Source organism: Trachypithecus francoisi, unplaced genomic scaffold (genome assembly GCF_009764315.1).
Source record: "Trachypithecus francoisi isolate TF-2019V2 unplaced genomic scaffold, Tfra_2.0 Lachesis_group16, whole genome shotgun sequence".
NCBI classification, from domain to species: domain Eukaryota; kingdom Metazoa; phylum Chordata; class Mammalia; order Primates; family Cercopithecidae; genus Trachypithecus; species Trachypithecus francoisi.
The window spans coordinates 53,981,300-54,008,902 of NW_022681461.1; the positions used below are offsets into that span (position 1 = coordinate 53,981,300).

Here is a 27,603-nt window from a genome sequence, read left to right on the forward strand (position 1 = left end):
TTTGCCATTAGTGTCTCCCCTTGGTTTTATTTATGTTTTTAGGGACGTGGTTACTCAGCACATGTATATAGGGTAAATGCAAAACATAATATAATACTAGGGCAGATGTATGCAACTACTACAATTCAATGGAGAAAGTTCTGTGTTCATAGTACGTTTCTTTCTTCAGAATCTTAAACCCTTGCTGTCTGTCCATTGATAAGAACTGTAGGCTAGTTTAGGTAACCTAAGATATACAGCTGCACTTTATTTCTCTGAATATTATTTTCCTCTCTCTTTTCACTTTTAAGGCTCAATCCTATGCCTCTGGAATCCTAGTATAATTCCTTCTGTATTTGTTTCTGAATATGTTCCTTTGCAGTAGTCTCTCCATTCATATGGATGGACGTCACTCTGGATAGAGGAAGGGCAATCCCAGGCAATCATACACATAAAACCAAATGTCCTTTATTTTTTCCAGAGGGATTCTGGATTTTCCATAGAGGATCAATGCTACTTATCTGGCATCTTCATCACCCAGGAATGTATAGCCTGTGTTTGCCAGTGATTTACAAAAATACAAAGTTTTGTCGCCCATTTCCTACAAATAACATTTTATTGGTTATGCTTTTTCAAAGCATTGATCTCCTTACTGTGTAACGCTTAACTCAATTCAGTTGAAATATTACAGAGTTTCACACTCTTAACTAACTCTAAATATCAATTTGAGGGTAAAGGAAAATAATGAAAGGAATCACAATGTAGTGAAAAGAGCACAGGCTTTAGGGTCAGACAGATCTGGGTCTGAGTTACCTCTCTTCTCCTTCACTGTATGACTGTGGTCGAATCATATGACCCATATGAGCCTCAGTTTCCTCATCTGCAAAGGGCAGACTGTGATACCATCTACAGTGAGGATTGACAGTGCGTGCAGAATATCTGACACACTATATGGTAGCTACTATTGGAATTTATGAATGTGGAAGTATTTTATAATTTACGAAGTGCTTTATAAGTGAGGAGTTAAGACTCTCCTTCTGAAAACTTTGCATCTTGATTCTTCTCAGATTCATATGCCTGAAGCACCAAACTGCCTGGCATTTACCAAGATCCATAATCGTTTCCCCTTTTGTTTCATTTATTTTGGAACTGTAGTTACTGACTTCTCCTCTTCTTTTCTCCCCACCTCTGCACCCCAGTGGAGCTCCTTGTCTGAATTTTGCTTGAGCACTCTGTATATGTTTCCACGCACAGATGTATATGTTTAAGTGTATATCTTTTCTCCCCAAGCAGCACTTAACACTGTACCTTGCTCATGATGCTTTGCTCCTTACTGCATGTTGATATTGGGTTTGAACAGAAAATATATGGTCTGTAGACTTTGGCTTGGACATACTGGCTGTCACGAAGGGATTTGGAATGAACTTGAGAGTTCAATCTGGTTTGAGTTCTGGCACTGACATTGACCATCTCTGGGGACTTGCTTAATATATCAGATTTTTTTTTTTAACTCCAGAGGACACAAATTAGATTATGGTTGAGAGAACTGTTAAAGATCTGCCTTGGGACAGAATATTTTCTTACATATGTTAATTTGGATTCCTCTCTGTAACCTCCTCCCCAGATTAGATATTTCTTTTTATATTATATTTTAATTTTCTTCCATGGTAGCATAACCCTTGTCACTTGCCTCACTTTTGTCTACCCACTCAAGTGTCAACACCTCACACAATTTAAAAATAGAGATGTTTGGGCTGTTTATTTTTATGCTTGCGTGTTTTAGGGGCAAGTGGGTGGGAACACTGCATCCTAAATTGTCACGTTTCAAAGGAAGTCTTAGTGAATGTATAAAAGTTGTAAAATAAAATGAAGTTTTTATCTTCCTATAGTGGACATTATGATTGCCTATCCAGCATTCATTATCCCCTTTGCTTTTCCATAAGGATACCCTCAAATTTTCAGGTAGCTGTCCTTCCATCATATATTATTCTGTTCTCATGCTGCTAATAGAGACATTCCTGAGACTGGGTAATTTATAAAGGAAAGAAGTTTAATGAACTCACGGTTCCACATGGCTGGCGAGGCCTCACATCATGGCAGAAGACAAGGAGCAAAAGGGCATCTTACATGGCAGCAGGCAAGAGAGAGCATGTGCAGGGGAACTCTGCTTTATAAAACCATCAGATCTCATGAGACTTATTCACTATCACAAGAACAGCATGAAAAAGACCCACCCCAATGATTCAGTTACCTCCTACGGGGTCCCTCCCACAACACGTGGGAATTATGGGAACTACAATTTAATATGACATTTGGGTGCAGACACAGCCAAACCATATCATATCATGTTGTCCAAGTGCTTCAGACAGGTTACTACAACCAGACTCCTCGGAGAAGGTTGTGTTTGGTCTAAGACTCATCAAGCTCACCCTTTTAGAAAGAATTGTTCAGGAATATAGGCCTAGCCAGGCAGCCTGAATCAGTTCCTCTGTCAGGCAGGGATATGGGATATATATGGGGTTGGTGAATGCAAGGGAGGAGGGTTGTTTGGAACTTTAAGGAATTAGTTTTATGACTCAGAAGAGATAAGAAGTACTTTTCTCTCTTCTTTTAATTTCAAGTTGTGTGACTATGAAGCTGAAAAGTGTCATAGCCATTTTTTTCTGTCACCAATGAAGCTCTTTTGAAGCAACTCAGATGAGAGGACAGTGAAGGGGAGTCCAGAGAAATAAAACGGAAATACTGGGTTCAGCCTAATCTGAGACCTAGCCTGCCTTGTGGCTTGCACTTAAGAGAGTTTAAGCCTTGTTATTTAAGTCAGTTTGAGTCAGGGTTTGTGATATATGCATCTAAAAGCTTCTTTTTTTTTTTTTTTTTATTGAGACGGAGTCTCGCTCTGTCGCCCAGGCTGGAGTGCAGTGGCCGGATCTCAGCTCACTGCAAGCTCCGCCTCCCGGGTTTACGCCATTCTCCTGCCTCAGCCTCCCGAGCATCTAAAAGCTTCTTAACGTGATATATAATTTTAAAATTGAGTTTTTTTTCCTAGAGATAAAAATGTGGCCTGGATTAGTTCTGTCCAATATTACTTTCTGAGATGATATAAATGTTCCATATAAGTGTAGACACTATTCAAATGTAGCTATAGAACAATTAAAAAGTGACTAGTACAACCCAGGAACTAAATTTCTAATTTTATTTAGTTCTTCCCATTTTATTAATTTTGTTTTTTATGGATACATAATAGATGTACATATTTTTGGGTACATGTGAATATTTAACACATTCACGTAGTTTGTAAAGATCAAGTCAGTGTAATTGGGATAGTATCACCTTAAATATTTGTCTTTATGCTAGAAACATTTCAATTACTCTCTTCTAGCTATTTTGAAATATACGATAGATAACTGTGAACTACACTGATCCTACTGATCTATCAAATACTAAGTCTTATTTATTCTATCAAACTATATGTTTGTACCTATTAATCTCTCTTCACCCCTCCTCTCCTCTACCCTTTCTAACCTCTGATAATCACCAGTGTACTCCTATCTTCGTGAGATTTGATATTTTAGCTTTCCTATATCATTGGAACATGCAATATTTGTCTTTCTGTGTCTGGCTTATTTCACTTTACAACTGCCATTTCCATCCATGTTACTATCAATGACAGAATTCCATACTTTTTATGGCTAAATAATATTCCATTGTGTATATATACCACTTTTTTTTATCCGTTAGTCCATCGATGGACACTTAGGTTGAGTCTATATTTTGGCTGTTGTGAATAATTATGCATTAACCAGTCAATATATATATATATCCTTTCTTTTAGATATATAAGTGGTAGTGGAATTGCTAGATCATATGTAGATCAATTTTTAGGTTTTTGAGAAATCTCTGTACTATTCTTCATAGTTGTTGTAGTAATTTACATTCCCACCAACAGTGTAAAAGGGTTCCCTTTTCTCCACATTCTCACCAGCAGCTGTTGTTCCCTGTCTTTTTATAAATACTATTCTAACTGGGTGAGATGATATCTCATAATAGTTTTGATTTTCATTTCAATGACGATTAGTAATGTTGAGTACTTTCCCATGTCTTCTCTTGAGAAATGTCTATTCAGACCTTTTGCCTATTTTTAAAATAGATTGGCCAGGCATGGTGGCTCACGCCTGTAATTCCAACACTTTGGGAGGCTGAGGTGGGCAGATCACGAGGTCAAGAGATCGAGACCATCCTAGCTAACATGGTGAAACTCTGTCTCTACTAAAAATACAAAAAATTAGCTGGGTGTGGTGGTGCGTGCCTGTTATCCTAGCTACTCAGGAGGTTGAGGCAGGAGAATTGCTTGAACCCAGGAGGCAGAGGTTGCAGTGCGCCGAGATCATGCTACTGCCCTCCAACCTGGTGACGGAGTCTCAAAAAATATATTATTTTTATGATCTTTTGGTATTGAGTTGTTTGGGCTTCTTATACATTCTGGTCTTGTCACATGGATAGTTTGAAAATGTTTTCTTGCATTCTGTGGTTGTTTCTTCACTTTGCTAATTGTTTCCATTGCTGCGCAGAAGCATTTAAGCTTGATATAATCCCGTTTGTCTATGTTTGCTTTGGTTGCCTGTGCTTTGAGATCCTGCCCAAACAATCTTTGCCTATATAAATGTCCTGGAGCACTTCTTAATGTTTTCTTCTCATAGTTTTTTAGTTTTAGACCTTGCATTTAAGTCTTTAATCCATTTTGATTTGATTTTTGTGTATGGTGAGAGACAGGAATTTAGTTTCATTCTTCTAAATATTGTTATGCAGTTTTCCCAGCACATTTAGTGAAGAGACTCTCCTTTCCCCATTGTATGTTCTTGGCACTTTTGTTGAAAATGAATTAGTTGTACTGGAGAGAGGCAGAGCAAGATGGAGGAATAGAATGCTCCACAGATCATTCCCCACACAAGGACACCAATTTAACTATCTACACAGAAAAACAAACAAACAAACAAAACTACCTTTAGAAGAACCTGAAGTTAGATGAGCCCTCATAGTAGCTAGTTTTATCTTTGTATCACTGAAAGAGGCACTGAAGAGATAGGAAAAACAGTCCTGAACTGCTACCCTTCCCCATCCCCCACAGCAGCAGTATGATGCAGAGAGCACAGCAATTGTGAGGCCATGAATTCAATGCTATCCTGTTAGAGCAGAAAGAAAAACCGAGACCAAACTCAGCTGATGTAACCCTAGCCAGAGGGGAATCCCAGCAGTTGGAACTTAAGTTACTGCAAACCTTGCCACTGAGGGATACGGTCCTCTCTGTCTGTAAATGAATTTGAAAGGCAGTCTAGGACATTAAAACTGCAAAACTTAGGTGAGTCCTAGTTCTGAACTAGGCCCAGAGCCAGTGGACAGCAACATCCTGAGACAGTAGCTGAGGCGGCTAAGGGGGTGCTGTTGTCACCTACCCTAACTTCAGGCTGCACAGTTCATGGCTCCAAAAATGACCGCTTCTTTCTGCTTGAGGAGAGGATGAGAAGAGTGGAGAGGACTTTGTCTTGTGTCTTGGATACCAGCTCAGCCACAGCTGGATAGGGCACCAGTTAGAGTTGCCAGGCCTCTGTTCCAAGGCTTTGCTCCTGGATAACATCTGTAAACACACCCTAGGCCAGAAGTGAATATGCAGTCTTAAAGGAAAGGACCCAGTCCTGGCAGCATTCATCACCTGCTTGCTGAAGAATCCTTGTGCCCTCGAATAATAAGCATCAGTACCCAGGTAACTACATCAAGGGCCTTGGGTGAGACTCTGAGACTTGCTGGCTTCAGATGAGACTCAGCACATTACCAGCTATGGTGGCTATGGGGCAAAATTCTTGCTTTGGAAAAGCAGAGGGAAAAGTAAAAGGGACTTTGTCTTGCATCTTAGATACCAACATGGCCACAGGGAGGTAGAGCACCAGGTGGGCTCTTGGGGTCCCCAACCCCAGGACTTGACTTTTAGATGTCAGTTCTGGACAAGCTGACTTAAGAGCCTTTGGGCCTTAAGGAACATCAGAGGTAGTCTGGCAGTCCTCTTGTGACCTAAGGTGGTGTTGGCTACCACACGAGGCTCCTCTGCTTTTGGAAAGGGGAGGGAAGAATGGGAAGGACTATATCTTCTGGTTTGAGTGTCAGCTCAGTGGCAGTACAACAGAACACCAGGTGGAGTTCTAAGGTTTTTGACTCTAGTCCCTAACTCCTGGATGGCACCTCTGGACCCGCCTGGGACCTGAGAGACCTCACCACCCTGAAGGGAAAGACAGAGTCCTGCCTGGCTTTGCTACCAGCTGATTGTAGGACCCCAGAGCCTTGAGCAAACATGGAAAGTAGCCAGGGGGTGGTTACAGCAAGCCTTGGACAAGACCCAGTGCTGTGCTGGCTTCAGGTCTTACCCAGTGGAATCATAGTTGTGTTGGCTACAGGGATGCTTGTTACTCCACCCCCAGATTTAGGTGGCTCAAAACAGAGAGAATGAGAGAGAGAGAGAGAAAGAAAGACTGACTCTATGTTTGGGAAAAAGTAAGGGAAGAAAACAAGAGTTTCTGCCTGATTATCAAGATAATTCTTCTGGATCTTGTCCGAGACTGTCAAGGTGGCACCTCTATGAGTCTGCAAGAACCACAGTGCTACTGGACTTGGGGTATCCCCTAAAGCACATATAGTTTGGATCACAACACCTAAGTCAGTTCAAATATCTGGAAAGCCATCCCAAGAAGGATGGATACAGATAAACCTAGACAGTGAAGACTACAATAAATACCTAACTCTTCAATGCCCAGACACCAAAGAACATTTACAAGCATCAACACTGTCCAGGAAAACGTGACCTCATGAGATGAACTAAATGAGAGACTGGGGACTAATCCTGGAGAAACAGAGATATTTGAATTTTCAAACAAAAAAATTCAAAATAGTGTTATGGAGGAATCTCAAAGAAATTCAAGATAACACAGAGAAGGCATTCAGAATTCTATTAGATAACTGTAACAAAGAGATTGAAATAGTTAAACAGAATCAAGCAGAAATTCTGAAGCTAAACAATGCAATTGGCATACTGAAGAATGCTTCAGAGTCCTTTAATAGTAGAATGGATCAAGCAGAGGAAAGAATTGGTGAGCTTGAAGACAGGTTATTGGAAAATACAGTCAGAGGAGACAAAAGGAAAAATAATATAAATCAATGAAGCACCCCTACAGGATCTATGAAATAGCCTCAAAAGGGCAAATCTAAGTTATTGGCCTTAAAGAGGAGGTAGAGAAAGAGATGGGGTAGAAAGTTTATTCAGAGGGATAATAATGGAGAACTTCCCAAACCTAGAGAAAGATATCAATATCAAAGTTGAACCTCAAAAAAGACTACCTCAAGGCATTTAATAATCAAACTCTCAAAGATCAAGGATAGGGGAAGGATACTTAAAGCAGCAAGAAAAAAGAAACCATATAAAATGGAGCTCCCATACATCTGACAGTAGACTTTTCAGTGGAACCTTTACATGCCAGGAGAGAATATTATGACATATTTAAAGTGCTGAAGGAAACAATTCTTTTACCCTAGAATAGTATATTCAGTGAAAAATATCCTTCAAACATAAAAGAAAAATAAAGACATTTCAAGACAAACAAAAGCTGAGGGATTACATCAACACCAGACCTGTCCTACAAGAAATGCTAAAAGGAAGTAGTTTAATCAGAAAAAAAAGAACATTAATGAGCAATAAGTAATCACCTGAAGGTACAAAACCTCACTGGCAATTGTAAGTACAGAGAAAAACACAGAATATTATAACACTGTAACTGTGTAGAAAGACTAAATGATGAACCAATAAAAAATAATAACTAAAACAACTTTTCAAGACATAGTACAAGAAGGTATAGATTAAAAAACCAAAAAGATTAAAAGCAGAGGAATGAAATTAAGGCATAGAGTTTTTACAAGTTTTCTTTTTGCTTGCCTGTTTGTTTATGTAAATAGTGCTGTTATCTGGTTAAAATAATAGGTTATAAAATACTATTTGCAAGCCTCATAATCACCTCAAACCAAAAAACACAATGAAGACACAAAAAATAAAAGGCAAGAAACTAAATTACATCACCAGAGAAAATCACCTTTACTAAAGGAAAACAGGAAGGAAAGAAAGAAAGATGAGAAGACCATAAAACAACCAGAAAACAAATCATAAAATGGCAGGAATAAGTCCTTACTTATTAATAATAACATTGAATGTAAATGGACTAAACTTTTCAATCAAAAGACATAGAATAGCTGAATAATTGAAAAAACAAGAGCCACTGATATGTTGCCTATGAGAAACATGCTTCACCTATAAAAACACACATTGACTGAAAATAAAGGGATGGAAAAAGATATTCCATTCCAATGAAAATCAAAAAAGAGCAGGATTGACTATACTTATATTAGACAAAATAGATTTTAAGACCTAAACTATAAAAGAGAAGAAGAAGGTCACTATATAGTGATTAAGGGGGTCAATTCAGCAAGAGGTTATAACAATTTATATATGCACCCAACACAAGCACCCAGATACAGGAAGCAAATATTATTAGATCTAAAGAGAGAAATAGGGCCCAATAGAACAATAGCTGAAGACTTCAATTCCCCACTTTCATCATTGGACAGATCTTCCAGACAGAAAATCATTAAGAAATATTATAGTTATTCTGTACTATAGATCAAATGAATCTAATTGATATTTACAGAATATTTCATCTGATGGCTGCAAAATACAAATTATTTTCTTCAGCACATGGATCATTCTCAAGGATAGACCATATGTTAGGTCACAAAACAAATCTTAAAGCATTCAACAAAATTGAAGTAATATCAACTGTCTTCTCTGGCCACAATGGAGAGTAATTAGAAATTAATAACAAGATAATTTTGGAAACTATACAAATACATGGAAATTCAACAATATGCTCCTGAATGACTAGTGGGTCAATGAAGGAATTAAGAAGCAAATTGAATTTTTTAAAACAAATGGTAATGGAAGCATAACATACCCAAGCCTTTGGGATACAGTAAAAGCAGTACTAAAAGGGAAGCTTATGGCTATAAGTGCCTACATGAAAAAAGAGGAAACATTTTAAATAAACAATCTAGCAGTGAAACTTAAAGAACTAGAAAAGCAAGAGCAGCCCAAACCAAACTGAAAATTAGTAGAAGAAAATAAATAATAAAGACCAGAGCAGAAACTGATGAAACTGAAATGAAAGAAACAATGCAAAAAGATCAATGAAACAAAACATTGTTTTTTTGAAATGTTAAAAAAAATTGACAAACGTTTTGCCAGACTAACATGGAAAAAAGAGAGGAGATCCAAATATATAAAATCAGAAATCAAAAAGGAGACATTACAAACTGATACTGCAGAAATTCAAAGGATCATTAGTGGCTACTATGTGCAACTATGTGCCAATAAATTGTAAAATCTATAAGAAATGGACAAATTTTAAACACATAAAACCTACCAAGATTGAACCAGGAAGAAATCCAAAATCTAAACAGACCAATAACTATTAATGAGATTGAAACCATAATAAACTCTTCCAGTAAAAACAAGCTTGGGACCTAGTAGCTTCACTGCTGAATTCTACCAAACATTTAAAGAAGAACTACTACCAATCTTACTCAAACTCTTCTGAAAAATAGAGGAGGAGGGGATACTTGCAAACTCATTCTACAAGGCCATTATTACCCTGATACCAAAACAAGGCAAAGACACAAAAAAAGGAAGAAAAAAGAAAACTATGTGCCAGAATCTCTGGTGAATATTGATGCAAAAATCTTCAAGAAAATACTGGCAAACCAAATTCAGCAATACATAAGAAAGAGCATTCATCATGACCAAGTGGGATTTATTCCTGGAATGCAAGAATCGTTCAACGTAGGCAAATCAATCATTGTGATACATCCTATCAACAGAATGAAGGATAAAAACCAAATGATCATTTCAATTGATACTGGGAAAGCATTTGATAAATTTCAATATCTCTTCATGATAAAAACCCTAAAAAATTGGGTAATGAAGAAATACACCTCAACATAATAAAAGCCATACATGACAGACCCACAGCTAGTATCATACTGAATGAGGAAAAACTGAAGGCCTTGGTGGATGCCCACCATCACCACTGTTGCTTAACACTGTATTGGAAGTCATAGCTAGAGCAGTCAGACAACAGAAATATGTAAAGGGCATCCAAATTGGAAAGGAAGGAGTCAAATTATCCTTGTTTTCTGATTATATGATCTTATATTTGGAAAAACCTAAAGGCTCCACAATAAAACTATTAGAACTGATAAATTCAGTAAAGTTGCAGGATGCAAACTCAACATACAAAAATCAGTAGCAGTTTCCATTCCAAGACAGCCAAATAGGAACAGCTCCAGTCTGCAGCTTGCAACATGATCGACACAGAAGACGGGTGATTTCTGCATTTCCAATTGAGGTACTGGTTCATCTCACTGGGACTGGTTGGACAGTGGGTGCAGCCCACAGAGGGTGAGCCAAAGCAGGGCAGGGCATTACCTCACCCGGAAAGTGCAAGGGGTTGGGGGATTTCCCTTTCCTAGCCAAAGGAAGTCATGACAGACTGTACCTGGAAAAATGGGACACTGCTGCCTAAATACTGCCCTTTTCCCATAGTCTTAGCAACTGGCAGATTAGGAGATTTTCTCCTGTGCCTGGCTTGGTGACTGCTATGCCCATGGAGACTTACTCACTGCTAGTGCAGCAGTCTGAGATCGACCTGCGAGGCTATAGCCAGGCTGGGGGAGGGGCATCACCATTGCTGAGGCTTCAGTAGGTGAACAAAATGGCTAGGAAGCTCGAACTGGGTGAAACCCACCACAGCTCAGCAAGGCCTACTGCCTCTATAGACTCCAACTCTGTGGGCAGGGCATAGCTGAACAAAAGGCAGCAGAAACTTCTGCAGACTTAAGTGTCCCTGTCTGACACTCTGAAGAGAGCAGTGGTTCTCCCAGCACAGCATTAGAGCTCTGAGAACAGACAGACTGCCTCCTCAACTTGGTGCTTGACCCCTGTGTAGACTAACTGGGAGACACGTCCCAATAGGGGCCAACAGACACCTCATACAGGAGGATGCCTCTCTGGGCAAAGCTTCCAGAGGAAGGATCAGGCAGCAATATTTGCTGTTCTGCAACCTCCGCTGGTGATAACTGGGCAAACAAGGTCTGGAGTGACCTCCAGCAAACTCCAACAAACCTGCAGCTGAGGGACCTAACTGTTAGAAGGAAAACTATCAGAAAGGAATAGCATCAACATCAACAAAAAGAACATCCACACCAAAACCCCATCTGTAGGTCACCAATATCAAAGATTGAAGGTAGATAAAACCACAAAGATGGGGAGAAACCAAAGCAGAAAAGCTGAAAATTCAAAAAAAAAAAAAAAAAAAAATCAGAGCACCTCTTCTCCTCCAAAGAATTGTAGCTTCTTGCCAGCAACAGAACAAAGTTGGACAGAGAATGACTTTGACGAGTTGACAGAAGTAGGCTTCAGAAGATTGGTAATAACAAACTTCTCTGAGCTAAAGGAGCATGTTTCTAACCCATCGCAAGGAAGCTAAAAACCTTGCAAAAAGATTAGATGAATAGCTAACTAGAATAAACAGGGTAGAGAAGACCTTAAATGACCTCATGGAACTGAAAACCATGACATGAGAACTTCGTGATGCATGCACAATTTTCAATAGCCAATTCAATCAAGTGGAAGAAAGGGTATTAGTGATGGAAGATCAAATTAATGAAATAAAGCAAGAAGACAAGTTTAGAAAAAAAAGTAAAAAGAAACGAACAAAGCATTCAAGAAATATGGGACTGTGTGAAAAGACCAAATCTACGTTTGATTGGTGTACCTGAAAGTGATAGGGAGAATGGAACCAAGCTGGAAAGCACTTCAGGATATTATCCAGGAGAGTTTACCCAACCTAGTAAGGCAGGCCAACATTCAAATTCAGGAAATACAGACACCACCACAAAGATACTCCTTTAGAACGGCAACCCCAAGAAACTTAACTGTAAGATTCACCAAGGTTGAAATGATGGAAAAAATGAAATGTTAAGGGCAGCCAGAGAAAAAGGTTGGGTTACCCACAAAGGGAAGCCCATCAGACTAACAGTGGATCTCTTGGCAGAAACCCTACAAGCCAGAAGAGAGTGGGGGCCAATACTCAACATTCTTAAAGAAAAGAATTTTCAACCCAGAATTTCATATCCAGACAAACTAAGATTCATAAGTGAAGGAGAAATAAAATCCTTTACAGACAAACAAATGCTGAGAGATTTTGTCACCACCAGGCCTGCCTTACAAGAGCTCCTGAAGGAAGCTCTAAACATGGAAAGGAACAACCAATACTAGCCACTGTGAAAACATGCCAAATTGTAAAGATCATCGAAGCTATGAAGAAACTGCATCAATTAATGGACAAAATAATCAGCTAACATCATAATGACGGGATCAAATTCACGCATAACGATATTAAACTTAAATGTAAATGGGCTAAATGCCCCAATTAAAAGACACAGACTGGCAAATTGGATAAAGAGTTAAGACCCATTGATGTTCTGTATTCAGGAGACCCATCTTGCATGCAGAGACACACATAGGCTCAAAGTAAAGAGATGGAGGAAGATCTACCAAGCAAATGGAAAGCAAAAAAAGCAGGGATTGCAATCGTAGTCTCTGATAAAACGGACTTTAAACCAACAAAGATCAATAGAGACAAAGAAGGCCATTACATAATGGTAAAGGGATTGATTCAACAAGAAGAGCTAACTATCCTAAATATATATGCACCTAATACAGGAGCACCCAGATTCGTAAAGCAAATCCTTAGAGACCTACAAAGAGACTTAGACTCCCACAGAAAAATAATGGGAGACTTTAACACCCCACTGTCAATATTAGACAGATCAATGAGACAGAAGGTTAACAAGGATATCCAGGATTTGAACTCAGCTCTGCACCATGCGTACCTAATAGACATCTACAGAACTCTCCACCCCAAATAAACAGAATATACATTCTTCTCAGCACCACGTTGCACTTATTCTAAAATTGACCACATAATTGGAAATAAAGCACTCCTCAGCAAATGTAAAAGAACAGAAATCACAACAAACTGTCTCTTAGACCACAGTGCAATCAAATTATAACTCAGGATTAAGAAACTCACTCAAAGTCACACAACTACATGGAAACTGAGCAACCCACTCCTGAATGACTACTGGGTAAATAACGAAATGAAGGCAGAAATAAAGATGTTCTTTGAAACCAGTGAGAACAAAGACACAACGTACCAGAATCACTGGGACACATTTAAAGCAGTGTGTAGAGGGAAATTTATAGCACTAAATGCCCACAAGAGAAAGCTGGAAAGATCTAAAATCGACATCCTAACATCGCAATTAAAAGAACTAGAGAAGCAAGAGCAAACAAACTCAAAAGCTAGCAGAAGGCAAGAAATAACTAAGATCAGAGCAGAACAGAATGAGATAGAGACACAAAAAAAAACCTTCAAAAAAATCAGTGAATCCAGGAGCTGTGTTTTTGAAAAGATCAACAAAATTGATGTTCTACTAGCAAGACTAATAAAGAAGAAAAGAGAAGAATCAAATAGACACAATAAAAAGTGATAATAGGGATATCACCACCAACCCCCCAGAAATACAAACTACCATCAGAGAATACTATAAACATTTCTATGCAAATAAACTAGAAAATCTAGAAGAAATGGATAAATTCCTGGACATGTACATCATCCCAAGACTAAACCAGGAAGAAGTTGAATCTCTTAATAGACCAATAACAGGCTTTGAAATTGAGGCAATAATTAATAGCCTACCAATCAAAAAAAGTCCAGCACCAGATGGATTCACAGCTGAATTCTACCAGAGGTACAAAAGGAGCTGGTGCCATTCCTTCTGAAACTATTCCAATTAACAGAAAAAGAGGGAAACTTCCCTAACTCATTTTATGAGGCCAGCATCATCCTGATACCAAAGCCTAGCAGAGACACAACAAAAAGAGAATTTTAGACCAATATCCCTGATGAACATTGATGCGAAAATCCTCAATAAAATACTGCCAAACCGAATCCGGCAGCACATCAAAAAACTTATCCACCAAAATCAAGTCAGCTTCATCCCTGGGAAGCAAGGCTGGTTCAACATACCGAAATCAATAAATGTAATCCATAACATAAACAGAACCAATGATAAAAACCACATGATTATCTCAATAGATGCAGAAAAGACCTTTGACAAAATTCAACAGCCCTTTATGCTAAAAACTCTCAATAAACTAGGTATTGATGGGACGTATCTGTAAATAATAAGAGCTATTTATGACAAACCCACAGCCAATATCATACTGAATGGGCGAAAACTGGAAGCATTCCCTTTGAAAGTCAGCACAAGACAAGGATGCCCTCTCTCACCACTCTTATTTAACATAGTGTTGGAAGTTCTGGCCAGGACAATCAGGCAAGAGAAAGAAATAAAGGGTATTCAAAGGAAAAGAGGAAATCAAATTGTCCCGGTTTGCAGATGACATGATGGTATGTTTAGAAGCCCCATTGTCTCAGCCCAAAATCTCCTTAAGCTGATGAGCACCTTCAGCAAAGTCTCAGGATACAAAATCAATGTGCAAAAATCACAAGCATTCCTATACAACAATAGCAGACAAAGAGAGAGCCAAATCATGAGTGATCTCCCATTCACAGTTGCTAGAAAAGGAATAAAATACCTAGGAATCCAACTTACAAGGGATGTGACAGACCTCTTCAAGGAGAACTACAAATCACTCCTCAATGAAATAAAAGAGGACACAAACAAATGGAAAAGCATTACATGCTCATGGATAGAAAGAATCAGTATCCTGAAAATGGCCAGACTTCCCAAGGTAATTTATAGATTCAGTGCCATCCCCGTCAAGCTACCAATGACTCTCTTCACAGATTTGGAAACAACTACTTTTTTTTTTTTTTTTTTTTTGAGACGGAGTCTCACTCTGTCACCCAGGCTGGAGTGCAATGGCCGGATCTCAGCTCACTACAAGCTCTGCCTCCCGGGTTTCTGCCATTCTCCTGCCTCAGCCACCTGAGTAGCTGGGACTACAGGCGCCTGCCACCTCGCCCGGCTATTTTTTTTTTTTTTTTTTTGTACTTTTTAGTAGAGACGGAGTTTCGCTGTGTTAGCCAGGATGGTCTCTATCTCCTGACCTCGTGATCCACCCGTCTCGGCCTCCCAAAGTGCTGGGGTTACAGGCTTGAGCCACCACGCCCAGCCGGAAACAACTACTTTAAAGTTCATATGGAACCACAAAAGAGCCTGCATTGCCAAGACAATCCTAAGCAAAAAGAACAAAGCTGGAGGCATCACACTAACTGACTTCAAAGTATACTGCAAGGCTACAGTAACCTAAAGAGCATGGTACTGGTACCAAAACAGATATATAGACCAATGGAACAGAACAGAGACCTCAGAAATAACACCACACGTCTACGACCGTCTGATCTTTGACAAACCTGACAAAAACAAGAAATGGGGAAAGGATTCCTTATTTATGGTCCCAGGAAAACTGGCTTGCCATATGTAGAAAACTGAAACTGGATACCTTCCTTATACCTTATACAAAAGTTAATTCAAGATGGATTAGAGACTTAAATTTTAGACCTGAAACCCTAAAAACCCTAGAAGAAAACCTAGGCATTACCCTTCAGGACATAGGCATGGACAAAGACTTGATGACTAAAACACTAAAGCAATGGCACCAAAAGCCAAAACAGACAAATGGGATCTAATTAAAGAGTTTTTACACAGCAAAAGAAACTACCATCAGAGTGAACAGGCAACCTACAAAATGGGAGAAAATTTTTGCAATCTACCCATCTGACAAAGGGCTAATGTCCTGAATCTACAAAGAACTTAAACAAATTTACAAGAAAAAACAACCCCATCAAAAAGCAGGCAAAGGATATGAAGAGACACTTCTCAAAAGAAGACATTTATACAGCCAACAGACACATGAAAAAATGCTCATCATCACTGGTCTTCAGAGAAATGCAAATGAAAACCATAATGAGATACCATCTCAGGCCAGTTAGAATGGCAATCATTAAAAAGTCAGGAAACACTATCCTGGCTAACACGGTGAAACCCCGTTTCTACTCAAAAATACAAAAAACTAGCCGGGCGTGGTGGCGGGCGCCTGTAGTCCCAGCTACTGGGGAGGCTAAGGCAGGAGAATGGCGTGAACCCGGGAGGTGGAGCTTGCAGTGAGCTGAAGTGAGCTGAGATCCGGCCACTGCACTCCAGCCCAGGCGGCAGAGCGAGACTCCATCTCAAAAAAAAAAAAAAAAAAAAAAAGTCAGGAAACAGCAGATGCTGGAGAGAATGTGGAGAAATAGGAATGCTTTTACACTGTTGGTGGGAGTGTAAATTAGTTCAACCATCGTGGAAGACAGTGTAGTGATTCCTCGAGGATCTAGAACTAGAAATATCATTTGACCCGGTGATCCCATTACTGGGTATGTACCCAAAAGATTATAAATCCTGCTACTATAAAGACACATGCACACATATGTTTATTGTGGCACTATTCACAATAGCAACGAATTGGAACCTATCGAAATGTCCATAAATGATAGACTGGATTAAGAAAATGTGGCACATATATACCATGGAATACTATGCAGCCATAAAAAAGGATGAGTTCATGTCCTTCACATGGACATGATTGAAGCTGGAAATTATCATTCTGAGCAAACTATCACAAGGACAGAAAACCAAACACTGCATGTTCTCACTCATAGTTGGAAATTGAACAGTGAGAACACTGGGACACAGGGTGGGGAACATCACATACCAGGGCCTGTTGGGGAGTAGGGGACTGGGGGAAAGATAGCATTAGGAGAAATACCTAATGTAAATGATGAGTTGATGGGTGCAGTGAACTAACATGGCATACGTATACCTATGTAACAAATCTGCACATTGTACACATGTACCCTAGAATTTAAAGTATAAAAATAAATCAGTAGTATTTCTGTATGCCAACAGTGAAAAATCTAAAAAGAAATTTTAAAAAAATCCCATTTATAATAGCCACACATGAAATTAAATACCTAGGAATTAACCAGAGAAGTGGGCGTTTTCTGTAACAAATACTGTAAAACACTAATGAAAGAAATTGAAGAGGACACCCCCAAAATGAAAAGTATTCCATGTTTATCAGTTGTAAGAATAAATGTGTTAAAATATTCATACTACCCAAAGCAGATTGCATCAAATCTATAGATGAAATCAAAACACCAATGAAATTCCTCACAGAAATAGAAAAAAACTCCTAAAATTTATATAGAATCACAGAATACCTATAATAGCCAAGGCTATCCTAAGCAAAAAGAACAAAACTGGAGGAATCACACTACTTGACATCAAATTATGCTGCAGAACTATAGTAACCCAAACAGCATGGCACTGGCATAAAAACAGACAAATAGACCAACCAGTGGAACAGAATAGATAACCACAAAAGAAATCCACACACCTATAGTGCACTCATTTTTGGCAAATGTGCCAAGAACACACACTGGGGACAAGACAGTCTCTTCAGTAAGAGAAAACTGGATATCCATTTGCAGAAGTATGAAACTGGTGCTGGGAACACTGGATATCCATTTGTAGAAGAATGAAACTAGATCCCTAGCTCTCATAATATACAGCAAATCAAATCAAAATAGATTAAAGACTTAAATCTGAGATCTCTAACTATGAAACTACTGCATGAAAACATAAGGGACAATCTTCAGGACGTTGGTCTGGGCAAACATTTCTTGAGGAATACCCCACAAGCACAGGCAACCAAAGCAAAAATGGAAAACAGGATCACATCAAGTTAAAAAGCTTCTGCAGAGCAAAGGAAACAATCAACAATTTGAAGAGACAACCCACAGAATGGGAGAAAATATTTGCAAACTATCTGTCTGACAAGGGCTTAATAGCCCCATATATAAGGAACTTAAATAACTCTATAGGAAAAACCTGATAATCCAGTCAGAAATGGGAAAAAGATTTGAATAGATATTTCTTAAAAGAAGACATACAAATGGCAAACAGGCATATTGAAAGGTGCTCAATATCATTGATCATCAGAGAAATGCAAATCAAAACTACAATGAGATATCATCTCACCCCGGCTAAAATGGCTTATAACCAAAGCACAGGCAATAATAAATGCTGACAAGGATGTGCAGAAAAGGGAACCCTTTCTCCGCAACTCTTTGTTGGTGAGAATGTAAATTAGTACAACCATTATAGAGAACAGTTTGGAGGTTCCTCAAAAAACTCAAAATTGAGTGATTATGATTCAGCAATCCCACTGCTGGGTATATACCAAAGAAAGTCAGTATATCGATGAGATAGCTGCACTCCTGTGTTTGTTACAGCACTGATTAGCTAAGATTTGGAAGCAACCTAAGTGTCCATCACCAGATGAATAAAGAAAGAAAATGTGGTACATACACGTAATGGAGTACTATTCAGCCATAAAAATAGATGAGATCCAGTCATTTGCAACAACATGGATGGAACTGGAGATCAATATATTTAGTGAAATAAGGGAAACACAGGACAAACATCTTATATTCTCACTTATTTTTGGGATCAAAAAATCAAAACAATTGAACTCATGGACATAGGGAATAGCAGGATAGCTACCAGAGCCTGGGAAGGGTAGTAGTGGTGGTAGGGGACGTGGGGGCAGTTAATGGGTACAAAAAGTAGTTAGAAAGAATGAATAAGACCTACTATTTAATAGCATAATAGAGTGACTGTAGTTAATAATAGCTTAATTGTACATTTTAAAATAACTTAAAGGGTGTAATTGGATTGTTTGTAACTCAGAGTATAAATGCTTGAGAAGATGGATACTCAATTCTCCAGGATGTGGTTATTTCACATTGCATGCCTGTATTAAAACATCTCATATACCTCACAAATATATACACCTACTATATACCCATAAAAATTAAAAATAAGAAAAAGAAAAAAAGAAAATGAGTTGGCTGTGTATGTGTAAATTTATTTCTGGGTTCTTTGTTCTGTTCTGTTGCTCTCTGTGTCTGTTTTTATGCCAGTACCCTGCTGATGTGGTTACTATAGCTTTGTAGTATATTGTGAAGCTACAAAGTGTGCTATCTCTGGCTCTGTTCCTTTTGCTAATGATTGTTTAGGCTATTTGGAGTCTTTGTGGTTCCATATACATCTTGGCATTATTTTTTCTATTTTTGTGATGACTTATGTTTTTTTGTTTTGTTTTGTTTTTTTGAGATGGAGTATTGCTCTTGTTGCCCAGGCTGGAGTGCAATGGCATGATCTCGGCTCACCACAATGTCCGTCTCCCGGGTTCAAGCGATTCTCCTGCCTCAGCATCCTGAGTAGCTTGGTTTACAGGCATGTGTCACCACACCCGGCTAATTTTGTATTTTTAGTAGAGATAGGGTTTCTCTATGTTGGTCGGGCTGGTCTCAAACTCCCAATCTCAGGTGATCTGCCCATCTTGGCCTCCCAAAGTGTTGGGATTACAGATGTGAGCCATTGTGCCCAGCCTATATTGGTGTATTAATAGAGATTGCATTGAATCTGTAAATTGCTTTAGGTAGAATTGTCATTTTAAAAATATTATTTATTCCAATGTATTAGCATGTAATATTTTTTCAATTTTTTTGTGTCCTCTTCAATTTCATTCATCAGTGTTTTATAGTTTTCCTTGTATAGGCCTTTTAGTTCTTCAGTTAAATTGATTGCTAGGTGTTTCATATTCTTTGTAGGTATTGTAAATGGTGTGACTTTCTTGATTTCTTTTTCAGATTGTTTGCTCTTGGTATTTGTAAATGCTGATTTTTGTCTACTGATTTTCTATCCTGCAACTTTACTAAATTTGTTTACCAATTCTAACAGTTTTTTTTTTTTTTGGTGGTGTCTTTACATTTTTCTAAATATAATATTATGTCATCTGTAAACAAGGCTAATTTGACTTATTTGTTTCCAATTTAGGTGCCCTTTATTTATTTCTCTTCTGTAATTGTTCTGTCCCTATTTAATTTTTATTAATTAAAAGTTAAATAACTTCATATGTCTAGTGGCTACCATACTGGATAGTACAGATCTAGACTATAATTGGATCTAGCTATAATCTAGATCTAGCTATAATTAGAGTATATATTGACTTTGGTCAGTTTAGCAAAGAGAATATCAACTTACAAAGTTCTAGCTATGATGGAGATGTGATAACTGGAGATCATTATTAAGATGTCTGCCACTTTCAAAAAGATTTGTCTTTAGAAGCTCAAGGAATTTTAAATTGCTACGGCAATTGCATGTCAACATGAGCTATTTATTGGCTGTTAACCGTAAATTTATAATATATTAATATGTTTCAACATACTCTTTCTATCATTAAATTCAATTAAAATTGAATAATTATAAACATATAAGTCCCTAGAGCCTAAAATCACCAATTTTCAAACTTTAGATGGTTGAGATCACTCTGTACCATCCCACCTAAGCTTCGTCTTTAAATGATCACTAATAACTCTTCTGATATCTGTTTTGGATTTCAGTAAGTCATTCGAAAACCAAACAAAGCTCTGATTTAATTAGACCGAAGTGTCAGTTGCACAGGTGTGTGTGTGTGCGTCTGTGTGTATTCAAAGTTTTCAATTTGCTCACATTGGTATTTCCTGTAATTGGTGCTATAAGAAGATAAGCATGTACCTATTCATTGCCAACCAACTTAAGATAAACACATACAAAAAGAAACCTGAGAAATACAGAGCAATACATAATTATGTATCTGTCTTTAAGAGCTAAAAGACAGAAGGATAAAGATTGAGAATACTTCTTTCACTAACTGTAGCCACTGTTAGAGTGGCTTCCTAAAGAAGATGACAAGACACTTATGTTACATGCTGTGCAAAATTAGTCATGTCTCCTCTGAAGAGGGCCCAGAATTTATATTTAAAAAACTGCTTTGCGGCCGGGCGCGGTGGCTCAAGCCTGTAATCCCAGCACTTTGGGAGGCCGAGACGGGCGGATCACGAGGTCAGGAGATCGAGACCATCCTGGCTAACACGGTGAAACCCCGTCTCTACTAAAAATACGAAAAACTAGCCGGGCGAGGTGGCGGGCGCCTGTGGTCCCAGCTACTCGGGAGGCTGAGGCAGGAGAATGGCGTAAACCCGGGAGGCGGAGCTTGCAGTGAGCCGAGATCCGGCCACTGCACTCCAGACCGGGCGACAGAGCAAGACTCCGTCTCAAAAAAAAAAAAAAAACTGCTTTGCTATTTTAAATACAAAATATTATCAAAAATATTCAGCAATAATCAGGTGGATATTCAGCAAATTATTAACTTCTAAGTATAGCATTTCAAATGTTTTATTGGTTAAATGATTATAATACCATCTTTTTAATTTAACTTCAAGTATTAGTATGAGGGTAAACATATCTGTAAATACTTCCAATGTTAAATGTGGAATATAAGCACAGTGTACTGTTTTAGGGATTACAACCTAGGAAGAAAATAATACAACAAACTACAAAGCAAAAATGTTTGGCTACTGGCTAAATTTTCAGAATTCTAGAGGAAAATAAATGTAACTCAAAATAAAAAAGTTACCCTGCACAAGAAAGTATACAACACTGAATGATCTAACAGATAAACACCACTTCCCCTAAACAATAAAAAAGCAACCCAGGTATTAATGAAGTTCTGGCAGCTTGTCTGTGCAGGCTACTCAATGAGGCAGACAACCTTCAGAAAGAAGATACAAGCTGTCAGGTTCATCCAGCTATAATTGGAGAATATATTGACTTTGGTCAGTTTAGCAAAGAGAATATCAACTTACAAAGTGCTAGCTATGATGGAGATGTGATAACTGGAGATCACTGTTAAGATGTCTGCCACTTTGAGAAAGATTTGTCTTTAGAAGCTAATAGGATCGCTTCTCGGCCTTTTGGCTAAGATTAAGTGTAGAAGCTAATAGGAATTTTAAATTGCTACGGCAATTGCATGTCAACATGAGCTATTTATTGGCTGTTAACCATAAATTTATAATATATTAATATGTTTCAACATACTCTTTCTGTCATTAAATTCAATTATAATTGAATAATTATAAACATATACGTCCCTAGAGCCTAAAATCACCAATTTTCAAGGAAAAAAGAGAAGATAAGAAATTATTCATATTCAATCACATTTTGCCATCAAGTTGATTTTTCAGATGAAATATTTTCAACAAATAAAGACTTAAAATTGGGTGCTGTAATAGAATCATTAATAGATCCTTACTTCCAGATAAAATGATTAATGCTTCCATTATGTATATTGTGTAGTGGTCTAGTTAAATATGTCAAGATGTTATTGTATTTAGTAAATAGTTCAATTGCTCTTTCCTTTCTTGAAGCAAATCATTTTCCAAAGGAATATGTATTTCAGAAGTATATCGTTCCATAAATAATATGTTTGAAAGCATGAAATAGATAATGCCTTGGTTTGATAGACCCCAAAACTGAAACTGAAATTACAGTCATTTGGGATAACTAACCTATTGTTTTTCATAGTTTTGTTTCAAGCTTACAAGTGAACAGAAAGAGAAAAAAACTAATCAAATTATTTTCACTGAGGCTGCAAAGCATTGCATGGTAACCTGAAATCCAAAGCTTCCATTGGCTTGAAAATTTGACCACGCTTACTTAGCTGAAAAAGTACTCTTAGACCATAAACTTTGCTAATTTAGTATCAGAAAAACTGGTTCAAGGACTTTATTCTTCATTCACCTTTAAATCACATATATATGATTTTAAAATATTTTTAAAAGAATAATTCAGAAAAAGGATAAGGAAACTCAGTTGTTCCGATCATATAAGCAAAACTACTTTGAGATTAGCATTTAGAACCACCCTTTTTCCCTCAATCTGGTTCCTAGTTCAGGAAAGTTCATTTTATATACCAGAATAAATGAAAAAATGTATTTCTGCCCTACTGCACTGGACTAGTGTCCTTACTAGGAGTTCATGAAACAGTTTCAATAAAAATGCAATTACAATAAAGTATTTTAAATCATATTAATATGATTACTTTAGCCTCACATTGAAAATACAGAGAATGTTTAATTTGTAGAAAATGTTAAGCACTTTAGCTTAGTAAATCCTATCATGTTTTCCAATAATGCTAAAAGGTGCACAATACTTTTTCACTTTAGGTGCCCTCTGACTAGAGAATTGGCACTTGATGGCTGCAGGGGAATCACTAATGATCTACAAAGCCTTTACACCTTTAGGTCAGGAGTTTGGATTAGACCTAGGTTGGGAGTGACAGAAAGTCGTTACCATCTCATGATAGTTCAATGGTTTATGTGAAGGAAATTCATTGCCACTTTCTAATGAACAAGCATCCACCTTACAAAAGTCACCACTGCTTTTGACAGTAATTGGAAACAACCTAGAGAATGAAAAGTTTAAGATTTGCGTTCCCTCCATGCTATGACTACCATATTCAAGTAGGGAGTTTTAATGGAAAAAGACACCGTACATTGCAGATATGCCTATGAAAAGTAAGACTAGGTAAGAAAAGGGGAGGGAGAATAATGAAGAGAAAAGAGAGAGTCATCCAGAATAGAGTAAATCAAAATGCAGTTAAGACATGTCATCAAAAACCTTTACTTATGGTTTATATAGCAAAGGTATTTAATTCAGAAAAGGCATGCACCTCTTGTTATTCTATAGTAAAATTTTAATAATTTTACCTGAGGCCTTTAGATTAGGGCATCAAAAAAAATGATAAATGCCTCGAAATGGTGTTTCCTTAGTAGAGAGTTGTCACTACACAGGTCGTTATTATCTTCTTTAGGAAGCCATAGTGGCTAGAGTTAGTGAAAGAAGTCTTCTCAATCTTTTGTCTTCTAAGTCTTTCAGTTTTTACAGTCACAGACACATAATTACTTATTACTGTTTTTTCCAGGTTGTTTTTGCATGTGTTTGTCTTAAGTTGTTTGGCAAGAAATGGGCACATGTTTATTCTTATTACAGCACTCATGACAGGAAATACATCTGAGCAAATGGAAAACTTTGAATATGCACATAGACACATGTGCGTGCACACACACACACACACACACGTGTACCATTGATGTTTTCATTTAGTTAAATCTGAACTTTGTTTGGTTTTGGAATTATTTAATAAAATCTAAAATGTTACTAATGATCATTTGAAGACAGAAGCATAGGAAGGATGTTGCAGAGTGTTTCCAACCATCTGAGGTTTGATCAGTCTAGATCTGTGCTATCCAGCATGGTAGCCACTAGACAAATGAGGCTATTTAAATTAAATTAATGGATACTTAATAAAATTAGAAATTAAGTTCCTAAGTTGCACTAGCCACATTTCAGTTGTTCTGTAGCCACATGTGGATAGAATCTAAGTTATTTGAACATTTTTATCATCTCAGTAAGTAGGGCCCAGACCATATTTTCATCCCTATGCTTAATGTTTATATATTAAAATATAATATTTATGTAATAATAAAAATCGAAAGAAATAATTGGAAAGTAATAGTGAAACCTAAGGAAAAAGAAAACAATGCAAAAATGCATTAGAGATGGAAGCTTATATAATGCATGAGCCATAATAATATCCCACTAATTATTATATTGAATGTATGCATTTTATATTTTTTCAATTTAAGATACTTGGAGATTTTGATTTTCAGGAGATACAAGAACTTGATGCCTTATTTTTTCTTTGCAAAGAAGATGATATTAATAATTTGTTATAGGCTGGCCCTGGTGGCTCACTCCTGTAATCCCAGCACTTTAAAAGGCTGAGGTGGGAGGATCACTTGAGACGAGGCATTCAAGACCACCCTGGGCAGCATAGTGAGCCCCTGTCTCTAAAAAAAAAAAGTAAAAAATTAGCTGGGCATGTCATGCACCTGTAGTCCCAGGTACTCAGAAGACTGAAGTGGGGGGATGATGACTTGAGCCCAGGAGGTGGAGGTTGCAGTGAGTGGTGATTGCGACACTGTACCCCAGCCTAGATGACAGAATGAGACCCTGTCTCAAAATAATAAAATAAATAATAATAATTTGGTGTTATTTTTCATACCCTGAATTTAGTTTATAGGAAGAAATATGTCAACTAAAGGGTACTGGAATCCCTCGACCTTGTTTTTTCTTTTTCAGTGAATGAAGTATTTGCCTGCACAAGCACAAAACTTCTAACCCTATTTAGAAGATGAGGACATACAAATACTTCCCTAATATCCCAGAGGTGAAGTTCACCTGCATGTCAGATATTAGAACTGAGAGAGGATACTCCTATTTGGGAACATTTCTGTCTAAAATATTGTCCTCTACATTATTTTATAAATAATGAACTAACTAAAGAAAAAGTTTCAGAATTTTGTTGGATGGGAAAGGGGCAACTGTTGACAAGTTTAATTTCATTTTAAGCTATTATCACAGGGGATATGTGTATACTATCTTAGTATCTGCCAATTTTTCAGCTTATTCATAACAGTCAAAGGAAAGATGTTATCCATATGCTTATAGTGAAAAGCTTTGGAAGTCAGAAAGCAAATCTTTTATTAAATTCTTGTCCAGGGTTTATCTATCAGGTCTAGAAATGACTAGTTATTGTTACCATGTACACCAAGATCATCTATGAGTGATACGGAAAAATGAAACCTTTTACAAGAATTCAAGAAGCAGTGGGTCCCTGTTCTTGCCTATCAATTTTGTAATGAAACAACAATTCCTTGTATTTACCTGGACAATTCTTCCAATGCAAGTCAGATCTATTTAAAGTAGAAAACTTGTGGGAAAAGGGGTATTAGAGAAGCAGGTAAGATTTTTGCAGAGAGTTAAAGAATAATGTTGCTGTAAGTTTAAAAATCATATTTATAGGAATACAACCAGGGAAATTCTTCAACATATTGGTCAAAGATAAATTAATAAAATTTTCCATTCAAATATACAGTTAGATTGCTCAAGTATACTGAGCATTGGAACTTTTTATAAAGTGGATCCTTCAGAGTCTTAAATTAGTCTAATAATGGCTTTAAAAAGTGATTACAATGCAGCAGCTTCAGTGTTCTGTTTTAACCTTAGTTAAAATGCTAATTCTGGATGTTTATAAACAATTTTTACTTCTACTTTCTCTAGAGAATTTCACCCCTGAGACCCACATCATAGGAGATAACACAATAATTTATTTACAATAAATTCAAGTTTCTCTGAAAAATATGGTACAGTAACCTAAGAGAAGATGAACAGATTGTTTTCTCATCCTAAGTGTCTGATATTTTAGATATTGACCATATCAGAGAATGAGTTTAAAAACTTTTTTAATTTTTAATTTTTGTGGGTACATAGTAGGTGTATATATTTATGGGATACATGAGATGTTGTGATACAGGCTTGCAATGTGAAATAAACACATCATGGAGAATGGGATATCCATCCCCTCAAGCATTTATCCTTTGTGTTATAAGCAATCTAATAACAGTCCTTTAGTTATTTTTAAATGTACAATTAAGTTATTATTAACTATAGTCACCATGTTGTGCTATCAAATAATAGGTGTTATTTATTGTATTTTATTTTTGTACCCAGAGTATTTTCTTATATGAATAAAAGATAATGATATTCGATACCATCTTGGGAATGGAATCCCATGATCCCAGGTGCCTGTGGAAATGTTCACACTTTTCATGGGTGAGGATAAGTGAGGAAAGAATAAGAGCAGAAAGGCCCTAGATAGAAAACTTCAAGAAGCTGAGAGTAGAGAATGGATGGAAGCAGGCGATGTGACTTTTTCTGTCTTCCTCACTGCTCTCCCTTCTGCAAAGGTAAATGTCTTCTTGCCTCAGCTTTATTTTTCAAATTGTAATCAAGACCGAAACAAGTCAGACCATTGAGACTCATTTGTTTTCTTTCCGAATGAAAGCAAACAGATCTAATTTCATTCTGAGATGAGGCAGGTGGGCTTAATAGACAATATGGGGGTGGGCAAAGAGGAGAAATGGTGACTGTGGGAAGACATCAGTTGTAATTTATCTTGACTTAGTAAGACTTTTCCTTTTTGCATGACACACTGCTCAACAAATGGAGAGACACTCCAGTTAAGTAATTGCTCAGCTTATTAGTGTGTTGTACTTAAAAAGGACTTGTAAGCTGCATTAGCTTGGGTTGACATCGCAGATGCTCATCTTCAAGGGGTCAGTACAAGAACGAATCTATTTAACATCTTCATCAGTGACCAAGATAATGGAAGAGATACAGCAGGTCCATTAATTAACATTATGAAAGACATTATACGGCAAGGGTAGCTTGCACATTGTAGGGCAGTGTATGAATTTTAAATGGCCTTTACCATGATAAAACACTTGTCCTTTGCATTAAAAATTTTAAAGGCTATTTGTGTTCATCCCTGCAGGCATGGCTAAGAAAACAAATAAGTGAACTCTTGCTGCTGTGAATCTCTGTGATCTATTTGCT

At 37.4% G+C, this 27,603-nt stretch overlaps 1 long non-coding RNA gene and 1 pseudogene across 2 annotated transcripts in view; both read left to right on the forward strand.

The window, feature by feature from the left end:
- Nucleotides 1-27,603, forward strand: part of LOC117098668 — a 183,483-nt gene that overhangs the window by 116,055 nt on the left and 39,825 nt on the right. The gene's annotated exons all lie outside the window — the stretch shown is intronic.
- LOC117099533 lies at nt 22,043-22,186 on the forward strand (annotated as a pseudogene).